The sequence below is a fragment of the Pseudophryne corroboree genome, chromosome 4 (genome assembly GCF_028390025.1).
Source record: "Pseudophryne corroboree isolate aPseCor3 chromosome 4, aPseCor3.hap2, whole genome shotgun sequence".
In the NCBI taxonomy this organism is placed as follows: Eukaryota; Metazoa; Chordata; class Amphibia; order Anura; family Myobatrachidae; genus Pseudophryne; species Pseudophryne corroboree.
The window spans coordinates 236,725,654-236,737,286 of NC_086447.1; positions in this window are offsets into that span (position 1 = coordinate 236,725,654).

An 11,633-nucleotide genomic window follows, 5' to 3' on the forward strand; every position below is an offset into this window, starting at 1 on the left:
TCCAAGAAAATGGCCGCCGCTACTGCATACACATTATACTAGATGGGAGAACGGGCACATGCGCGCTTGATGCTGGACAAGAAACCTCCGCAATCCGCACTCGGCGCATGCGCAATGAAGAATGCCGGACGCCGGAAGCGGGGCGGACGTGACGTCACCCGCGATCCGGAGAGGAAGTCGGGGACTTTAAACTGTTTAAGCGTTCTTTACATCTTTATACTTACAGAATGCAGTTTTGTATAAAGCGGATCTACTCAGCATGGTGATACCATGCTGTAGAAATATTGCCAATATGTTTTGAATGTATAAACCTCATATGAACTTTGACACCTGCTAATTGACAGGAAGTGATGTAGCTATCACTTCCTTACCAACACAGGTATATATAGATGAGCTGTCCCAGATGTTTGCCACCCCTTGATGAAGTCCAGATAGGACGAAACGCGTTGGGTGCAGTGAGACATACCCTCTCTCAAAAGCTAAGAACCTTACTTTTTACCTTTTATGTTGATTTTTATGTCCAATTTTGCATTTTTAGGACATTTTTTCCCCTTGTCCTTTTTAAGTTTGTATTATTAATTTTATACTTACTTTTATCTTATATGCATTTTTAGTAACGTCTCTGACTCCTTGTAATAGGACTACCATTTTATTTGTTTTTATTGGTGCACATTAGATAATAAAAAATATTTTCTTTTATATAGTGAGTCTCCTTTTGATATTGGACACCGCTGGTCGCTTTAAAACCACCTTATCCTTTTTTTCTATATATATATATATATATATATATATATATATATGGGGCTGTGTGATCTATGGGTCTGTGTGTATGCATGTGTGTGTGTGTGTGTGTGTGTGTGTGTGTGTGTGTGTGTATATATATATATATACACACATACGTATGGGACTGTTTGTGTGTGTATATATATGGGGCTGTGTGGATATACTATATCTATCTATATACTGTATATAGGGCTGTGTGTTTATACTATGGTGCTATGTGCATACGTATATTTGGACAGTGTGCATATATGGGGCTGTGTGTGCGTATGTATTTGGGGCTACGTGTGTGCGTATGTATGTCTATGGTGCTATGTGTGTGCGTATGTATGTATATGGGGCTGTGTGTGTGTATATGTGGCTCTCTTAATATGTGGCTGTCTTTGTATGCGGCTTTGCATGTGTATATGTGTCTCTTTGTGTGGCTGTGTGTGTGCACATATGAGGCTGTGTGAGTGGGGGGGGGCACACCATTGTCTAATTCGCCTCCGGGCGTCTGGTTTAAACTTACGCCCCTGTGTGTATATGTATGTGTGTGTGTGGAGGGGTGCTGGCAGCTGATCTCTTCATCGGAGTCTAATAGTGCACATTAGCACTAGCAGGCAGCAGGATGACAGATACTAGGACCATTGGCCCCCCTCCTCTACCCAGAAGAGAATTGACTGTGCAAATTCCCAACACACTACTTACACATGTTCCTAGGCTGGGGGAAGAAGGAGAAGGATCTGCCATTGCTGCCACTGCCAGGAAGAATAAGCACTGTGTAGACTCTGCCTGCACTGTGATGACTCACAGACTCTGCTGGGCTAGGCGTACGAGGCTACCCACAACCGCAGAGTGCATGGGAAATTTTGCATACTAACTGTAAGCTCCGCCCAAACCCCAGGGATCCTCTGACCCTCAGGGCTCAGTACAGATGCCCCTTTAGTCCCATCCGCCCCATCACCGGGCCTGTCTGGAGCAAGGCAAAGCTGACAATTAAGCAGCCCCCATGCCATTGTGGTTGGAAATGGAGGGAATCAAACATATCTGCTGCAGTCCCTCATTGTTACTGTGCATCTTGGGCATCCATAATATTTGTGGATACCCCACAAATATTCTCTTCTACATTTGACCTTAAAATTAAGACCATCAGTGGCAAATGCAAGCTTTTTAGAGGGTCTTTTTCAAATGCTGTCCACAATCTCCCACTCTTCAGAACATTGGAACAATTGCGGGAGTCTGTGGAAGCAGTAGAAGAACCTAGTAATGACCATGGACATTTATGTAAACATTTTTTACACTTGATACTGAATGGAATACAGTATTAATATTTATCACTATAGATGATCTATAGTATAGGCTGTATCAAACATATAAATAATACAAGTAAGTGGTCAGGAAAAGGTTAAATTACCATAATAAATAAATACACAAACATACATAAGAGATACAGTACTGCACTTCCTAAGCACATATTCTCTCACCTCATGGTAAGGCTCCTGTCTCTTCTTCCTGGTAGCTACTCTCTGGTCCAGTGCACTGATTGAGGATTAGGATCCACACACACAAAAATTACTACAGTACCAATGGGCATGTGAATCAGCTCTGCTCTGTCCCTTGAACTGCTTGATGTGGCGTCAGCTCTAGTAATTGTATTATGTACTATTGCTATTTTTGTCATAATTTGAGCCACTTGCCAAGAGGAAGGGGTTTCCGAGCTACCGGAAACCCCCCTGCATTTGTCTATGACCATCATCATTTCACTTGCATTTGGAGGTGAAAATCAATAGCAATGTGAGGAGGTTTTTAGTAACTCATGCCTGTAGTGTTTTTACCAGCTGTTTTCGTTGCTATACCAATTTCTATTAATCTGCTAGTCTTTCAAAAGTAATTTTCTCTAACAGACTCTATTGTATGCTACACACACAAATCTGTCTTTAAGTGCATCACTCAGGTCATTTCAAATGTCACAATGTTCTGCTAGTTACCTAAACTCTCTTGAATAACAGGGTATACTGTCACTTTCAATTTGATTCCATTTATTAAATCTTTTTACACTTACAAGAGGTTTTGGTGACATTTGTTTTTGTACCATTTTCAATAGTACTCTGAAGGTTTTATTGGATGGTTTTTCTAATAGTTATGCTGCACACTAAGTTGTATGTTTTTGCATCAATTACACTTCAGTATGTTTCTCAGGAAGAATTCTATTTGCTGGAAATAAATGTTCCAGCCATCTATTTTCATATGTGGCTCATCATTCCAAATACAGTACCTCCAAACTTTAGGATTTGTAAAGGAGGGACTCCTTCTGCGCCGTGTGACAGCAAACTACAAGGGGGCAAGCTTCTGGGGGCAAACTACAAGGGGCAACCTTCTGGGGGCAAACGACAAAGGGGGCTAACTACTGGGGGCAAACTACAGGAGGGCATTACTACTGGGGCCATAACTACAGGGGCATTACTACTGGGGGCATAACTACAGGGGCATTACTACTGGGGGCGTAACTACAGGGGCATAACTACAGGGGCATTACTACTGGGGGCGTAACTACAGGGGCATAACTACAGGGCCATTACTACTGGGGGCTCAAACTACAGGGGGCATAACTACAGGGGCTAAACTACATGAGGACTAAACTACTGGGGTATTACTACTGGGAGGCTAAACTAAAGAGGGGGGGGTAAACTTCTGGGGTCATAACTGCAAAGCATTACCACTGGAGGCATAACTACTAGGGCTAAACTACAGGGAGCTAAATGACTGGGGGCATTACTACAGGCAACATAACTACTGGGGGGTTCCACCACCTTTCTAGGACCACTTTAAGCACTGGGTGTCAACCTGGAGTCTAAATACCATTTTTCTATTGCTATCACCAGTTAGAGAGTCTTTTTCGTGTTAATTTTCAAAAAGACATCTGCCAGAACAACAGCGCAATATTGACCAACTATACTGTCTAATGTCAGAAAGAAAAGACTTACCACTTCTTTATCCACTCACGGTACCCCGTTCACATATGAAACTTGCTTATGACAGGTCATACATGTTCACTGCATTGGACTTGGGCTTAATGTTGCAGTTCCCATGAGAAAAAAATTGAGCAATAAGTACAGATGAGCGTGTCCGGATCCGAGTCCGGCTCTGAGTTCCCACCAGACTCGGATCCCAAAATGAGGCAAAACATCATCATCCCGCTGTCAGATTCTCGCATGGTTTTGGATTCTATAAATTTTCCGGTGATCTGCGCCATTTTCACTCCAGCTGTTGAGAGTGTACTGAACGGATGTGTCCATCTCAGTGCTGGGTTGTATGGCATTGGTGTGGGGCTGGTGGCAGCTGTAGGACTAGTGTATCAGTCCAGGGATGCTCTGTCTGTCATCTGCTGTATCTGACAAGGGGTGCTCTGTCCACCTAGCGGTCATCTGTCCATACATCCAGGGGCTCTGCCCAAGCGTTAATTAAAAATCCAGTATACTGTATACATCCAGGGGCTGGTGTGTCCTATCATTATCAGTCCATGGGTGTTCTGTCTGTCTGCTGTATCTGAAAAGTGTCTGCTGTGTCCTTCAGTGGTGCTCGATCCACCTAAGTGGTCCATACATCCAGGGGCCCTGCACCAGTGTTAAAAAATAAAACTAATTTCTCTTACGTCCTAGAGGATGCTGGGGTCCATTTTAGTACCATGGGGTATAGACGGTTCCGCAGGAGACTTCATCACTTTAAGACTTTTCAACAGTGTTAATTGGCTCCTCCCTCTATGTCCCTCCTCCAGACCTCAGTTTAGAAAATGTGCGCAGGAGACTGGATGCACACTAGTGGAGTTCTACAGAGCTTTGCTGGAAAAATACTTTCTTAAGGTTTTTTTATTTTACAGGGAAGCTGCTGGCAACAGAGCCAGAAGTCAGAAGGCTGGTGAGTATATTATCGAAGTCCTGCAGAGAGGGGATCCTCCGGTTATCATTGGCGGTATACAGGTACACGCGCACACTGCGCGCCATGTCTCTCAGCACAAGGGTGCAGAGCGTGGGGGGGCGCGCTCTGAGGGCATTTTTTAAAACCTTACTCTCAGTGGCAAAAAGTGTACATACATGTACAGCCGCTGATGTGCCATCCCCAGCCAGCATAAATATTACATTGCTGAGGCTGAAGGGTGGGGCTTCTCCTCAGACTTGCCAGAACACTCACTGGGTGCCATTTTCTCCTGCAGAAACTCCAGTGTGAAGCTCCTGTTTCTCCTCATAACAATGCTGATACAAGTACAGGGTGTTATAGAAGGGGCAGAGAGTGTTCATTATAATAGGTCTGTGGGCCTATTATTGGTATATGCGCTGTAAGTGGGTAATATTTCCACAATTCACAACAAGATGCAGTGTGTGGACTGGCATATCCCTTTGTGCCCCTCTGACAGACTTTAGTGTGGGTCTGTCCCCAATAGCTCCCCTGTGTGATAGGGGTGTGTGTGTGTGTGTGTGTGTACAAGTGTGTAACATTTCAGACATTGGGGAGGGTTCTTCGCAGGAAGAACCCAGAGTCGAAATTTACCCTTCCCAGAAGGATACGTGTAGCGTACCCTTTCCCTGAGTAAGACAGGTACAAATGGGAGACTCCCCCAATGATAGACACCTCAGTTTCTCGGCTGTCTAAGAAAATAGTTTTGCCTGCCCCTGGTTCAGCCTCCTTAAAAGATCCAGCTGACCATAAATTAGAAACAACCCTGAAATCCATATATACGGCTAACGGATCGGTGCCCAGGCCCACCATTGTTAGTGTGTGGGTGGGTAACGCTATGGAAAAATGGTCTGACAATTTGCTTGTTAACATAGACACAGTTGACAAGGATGAAATAGTCCTAACTCTCGGCCATATCAAAGATGCTGCAGGTTACTTTGTTGAAGCTATGAAGGATATTGGGTTGCTGAGTTCAAGATCCTCCGCTATGGCAATTTCAGCCCGCAGGGTGCTGTGGATCCGCCAATGGAATGCTGATGCGGAATCAAAAAAGAACATTGTAAGGAGGGCTTCTCCTTACAATGGAGAAGCCCTCTTTGGAGACACGCTGGATGTCAACAACTACATCAGGCAAGTCAGCATTTCTGCCTTCCGCAGCTGCTCCACCTAGGAAAGGATTTCATTCTCATACGATGCAATCCTTTTGGCCCAACAAGTCCAAAAAGGCAAAGGGTACCCCCTTCTTCACAGGAAAAGGGCGAGGAAGGGGTAAAAAATCTACAACACCATCAGGCTCACAGGAGCAGAAGTCAACAGTTACTTCTGCTAAAACCTCAGCATGACGCCGGGGCTCCCCTGCGGGAGTACGATCGGGTCGGAGCACATCTACTGTCTTTCAGCCAGGTCTGGGTTCACTCAGATCTGGATCCTTGGGTATTGCAGATAGTATACCAAGGGTACAAATTGGAATTTCAGGACCTTCCCCCAAGCCGATTTTTCAAATCAGCCTTACCAGCTTCTGTTCAGGGCAGAGCAAAAGTGCTGAACGCAATACAGAAATGATATCAAAACAATGTAATTTCCTTAGTTCCTGTGTCACAACAGGAAAAGGGGTTTTATTCAAGCCTGTTTGTAGTGCCGAAACCGGATGGCTCTGTCAGACCGATTTTAAACCTAAAGACTCTGAACCTTTATTTGAAAGGGTTCAAATTCAAGATGGCTCTCCGCGGCTCAGAGAATATTCACCAAGGTGATGGCGGAGATGATGGTTCTTCTTCGCAAGAAAGGAGTCAAAGTCATTCCATACTTGGACAATCTCCTCATATAAATGAGATCCAGGCAGAAACTAGTACAGAACATTGCACTTTCCCTGACGGTGCTTCAACAGCACGGTTGGATCATAAACCTTCCAAAATCACAATTGGAACACACAATGAGGTTATCATTTCTGGGAATGATATTGGACACGGAAGCACAGAAAGTATTCCTACCAGTGGAAAAGGCTCTGGAGATCCAGAAGATGGTCAAACAAGTTTTAAAACCAGCACGCGTATCGATTCATCAGTGCATCCGCCTGCTGGGGAAGATGGTAGCGGCCTACGAGGCTCTACAATTTGGCCGATTCCACGCCAGGGTGTTCCAATGGGACCTACTGGACAACTGGTCCAGATCACACCTACACATGCACCGGAGGATAATCCTGTCAACTAAAGCCAGAATTTCACTCTTGTGGTGGCTTCAAAGTTCTCACCTCCTGGAGGGACGCAGGTTTGGGATTCAGACTTGGATCCTGGTGACCACAGATGCAAGCCTCCGAGGTTCCAGATCCTGGAAGCGCAGTAACCTGAGCTGGCAGCCACTGCTGGCCGCCAGACAGACCACGGAGGGGGGTAGGGGACCGGACCAATCTGCCGCTGAGTGTGGTCATATTTCTACCTGGCAGGGCACAGCAGGAAGCCTCTCTCGACCCCCAGACTCCAGCAGCAAAGCGACACATTTATTACTGGCTACAGCGCTGCATCCAGCTGCGCTGCAGACCAGTTGGCGGGACTGTGGTTGCGGCGCCATTATCGGAGTAGGCGCCTTGAGCTTAAGCTCCACTGGCGTCACCCTCGCTATGCCCCTGCCTTTTTTTTTATAATTGGTGGTTCTGAAACTGTCAGTGAGACTTCTTCAGCTATTTATGATGATACGAGAACTTTTCACTCAGTCTAGAAGAGGTGTAAAAAAATTAAAACAACTAAAGCAGTAGAACAAACTGTGCATTCATAACCGTCTCACATTCCTGAGAAACGTTTAGGTGTGTCCACGTTAGCTATAAGCGAGTCTGACATTTCTCACATTGTCCTCATAGAGAAGCCTCTTTCACCTCCTTCCACCATTTCTGCACCATCTGCACATGTGGAGAGCAGTACAAATAATTATGGTGATGAAGGCATAATAGAAATTGAGGATTCATGGGTGGAAGTGGAACAGGATAAGGGGGATATGTGTATACAACTATTATCTGACACTGAGGATGTTGATAATGTTGTGTGTGTAAGTCAGCCACCAGTGGCTGCAGTTCATTCCTGATAAAAAGAAAGTCATTGTGATGCCTGGGCATAAGACCAAAAAAGCCACCTCTTGGGTGTTGAATTATTTTTCCACAAATTCTGACAATGTTTATTCACACTATTGCTTTTAACAGAGCAGCAGCAGCAGCAGATGTCCGAGAGAGGCATAACATACACTGGGACTGACAGGACTAGAAAGCTCTAGAATATCGCGAGCGCCCCACGAGCGCTACAGCGCCGCTGACCTGGGGGTATAGCTTGCGGCTTAGGCGGGAAGAGGGGGGCATGAGCCGTGAGTCTGGAGCAGTATAAATAAAGCTCCCCGCCAGCTGGTGGCAGACTGCAGATCCCCTGGCTAGTGTGTGCACTTGGCCCCCCAGCGCGCTGCTGACAAAGAGCTGTAGGCTGTAAACATACAGCTGCGCTGCTGGGACCAAGTAGTACTACCCATGATAGGCTTATGTGGGACAGTGAGAAGGCAGGGGGCTTACCCGTAGTGCTGGCGCCGTCGGAGGTCGGTGGAATCCCGCTGTGAGGAGCCACCGCTGAAGGAGGGGAAGACGCTCGCTCCAGGCCCCTAGCAGCTGAGACAGCCAAGCGCGGAAAGTGAAGCCGGCGGGTCTCCACTGCAACAGCGGAGATAACGGAAGCAGTCAGAAGGCTTCCTCGGTAGCTGGGGCCATAGCCATAATCGGCCATAGTAAACCAGCCTCCAGCAGCTAAAGGGAGGAGACGGGGGAGTGCCAGCAGCCTGCTCATCAGATTGTAAGTGCATATTTAACATACCGCACCCTAATACACTGAGACATAGTGCCCATACTAGACATTCCAGTGTATTACCTAGGGTACCTATGTAATAGGACTATTTCTCTGAAAAGGCTCAACTCAATACAGCATAACTCAGCAAGCCAATCATAGTGTAAGGAGGCACCACACATGTTTATATTATATGGGTGGAAGAATGTTATAACTGCTATAGACTCAAGCCTAAAATCCATCACTGCCTATCCATACGATGTCCCATTGACTGTAATATTATATGGAGCATCTACAGACTGCTTGTTATAAATATATATTCTCTGCCCATTATATTTGAGGACAGGGTGGCAGTAATAGACACTGTACACAGCTGCACCAGCTGCTGCACTAAAGGAGGCGGTCATTATAGAAGTGACAAGTGCATTGTGAGACTGGATAAGGAAAGTTAGGGGCTAACTAACAGCAGACTTATTTATATAAAGTTGGTCCCGTACTCTGTTATGTAAGATTCATATGAGGAAAGGAATATAAAGCTCCAAAGATATACAGTAAAATAGACTATTACAATTTATGTATATACTGCTGGGCAGAGTTATTTACCTAGGAAGAAACAGTTTGAAAAATCCAAAATACGTTTGCTGTATGATAACTATTAAGTAGATGGTTTACGGCTTATAGAGTTGCAACAGGAAAGAACTATATATTCGGACATTACTGAGTTGGAACTCTGTCACAGAAGAAAGTCTAGTGAGAGTATTATAAATTACTTTCTCATATTATATAGTTGTCCGAACTTTCATAGACCTTCAAAGGAAGTTTGGCAATCTTAGGATTTATACTTTGTATACTGTGTCTACTAAATGAAACATTTCAGTAGCTACTGTAAGATTGAAACATTCACAGAGCACAAGCTACTAGGATAATTAGCCTGGCAGCTGAGAAAGATACAAAGCTGAGAGAGATATAAAGGTATCAGAGTGTGGAATGTTTGATACAGAATAACAGATAGGGGATACTACTATTAAAGCTGACTGCTCTACTTTAATGTGAGAACTCAAATCCTATAAAGGAGGATCACACTACTGCAGGAATAGCTCATCCACTATTATATCTGAAAAAGCAAATGCGACATACTGTAGTCAGACGTCTGGAGACTAAAATGACACAAGTGAATTCTGTTTATTATTAAAAGGAGAATCAACTTCAGCTGGAGACTTGCAACTCCTGTACTGTCGGATACTATACAAGGGTTGTTGCCAGTGTACACTATTTTGTAAGGGCTCTGACTGTACATTTTAGTTTAAGTGTACCCGGGTCACTCACTTAACAAGACATCAGTTTTTTGTATTGCATGCAAAATGATCTGTATAGGCCTTTGAAGGGAGATAGTGAAATAAGGGAATGTATTGTATTTCTTTATGCTTTCTCAGAATATTATACTGTTTAAATCTAAAATATTCTAGTGGTATTAAAATCTATATACTTACCATCTATATTGTGATTTGGAGTTAGAAACATAGAGACATAGAATTTGACGGCAGATAAGAACCACTTGGCCCATCTAGTCTGCCCCTTTTTTATTTTATCCTTTAGGCAATCTCAACCCTTTTTTAACATTAATTCTTTGTAAGGATATTCATATGCCTGTCCCAAGCATGTTTAAATTGCCCTACAGTCTTAGCCTCTACCACCTCTGATGGGAGGCTATTCCACTTATCCACTACCCTTTCTGTGAAGTAATTTTTCCATAAATTTCCCCTGAACCTCCCCCCCTCCAGTCTCAATGTATGCCCTCGAGTTCTAATACTTCTTTTCCTTTGAAGAATGTTTCCCTCCTGAACTTTGGGGGTCATTCCGAGTTGTTCGCTCGGTAAAAATCTTCGCATCGCAGCGATTTTCCGCTTAATGTGCATGCGCAATGTCCGCACTGCGACTGCGCCAAGTAAATTTTCTATGCACTTAGGAATTTTACTCACGGCATTTTCATCGTTCTGGCGATCGTAATGTGATTGACAGGAAATGGGTGTTACTGGGCGGAAACAGGCCGTTTTATGGGCGTGTGGGAAAAAACGCTACCGTTTCCGGAAAAAACGCAGGAGTGGCTGGAGAAACGGGGGAGTGTCTGGGCGAACGCTGGGTGTGTTTGTGACGTCAAACCAGGAACGACAAGCAGTGAAATGATCGCAGATGCCGAGTAAGTCTGAAGCAACTCAGAAACTGCTACGAGGTGTGTAATCGCAATATTGCGAATACATCGTTCGCAATTTTAAGATGCTAAGATTCACTCCCAGTAGGCGGCGGCTTAGCATGAGCAAATCTGCTAAAATTCACTTGCGAGCGAACAACTCGGAATGACCCCCTTTGTTAAGACCCTTGATATATTTGAAAGTTTCTATCATGTCCCCCCTTTCCCTTCTCTCCTCCAGAGTTCAATCCGGAGATCCTGGAAAATATAAAGGAAAACAGGTATAATGTTATAATGTGAATGCATGAGTAAATAGTGTTATTACAATTACACACAATAAGAGGTAGGCTTACCCAGGCAAGCCTGGATAACAAATTAGCTTGGGTGGAGGCACAACTGTTGGGTAATCATCCCTTAGTACCATACATGAATAGATTTCCGTCTATAGTATTAAGGGGAGGGTTACAATTATGTGTAAGCAGCACTACTGTGTGTAAGTGGCACTACCGTGGGCATATGGTGTGTGTGGGGGCCCTACTGTTGGCATAGTGTATAAAGGGCACTACTGTGTGGCAAAATGTGTATAAGGGATATTACTGTGTAATGTAACGTGAATTAGGGGCACTACTGTGTGATGTTATGTGAATATGCGGCACTTCTGTAAAAAATAATGTGAATAAGGGTCACTACTATGTGGTGTAATATAGGCACTATGTGCAGTGTAACAAGAATAGGATTGAGCTACTGTGTGGCTAAATTTGAATTGGGGGTACAATTGTGTGACCTCGCCACTTACTAGTGAGACCACACTTTTTTTTGCGCCATGTACCTCCAGCTCGCATTGTTTCTTTTAGGAAGTATGGGAGGTAGGACACATTTACAGTTTGCAGGGGGGTGCTGAACACCCTATCATGCGGGCA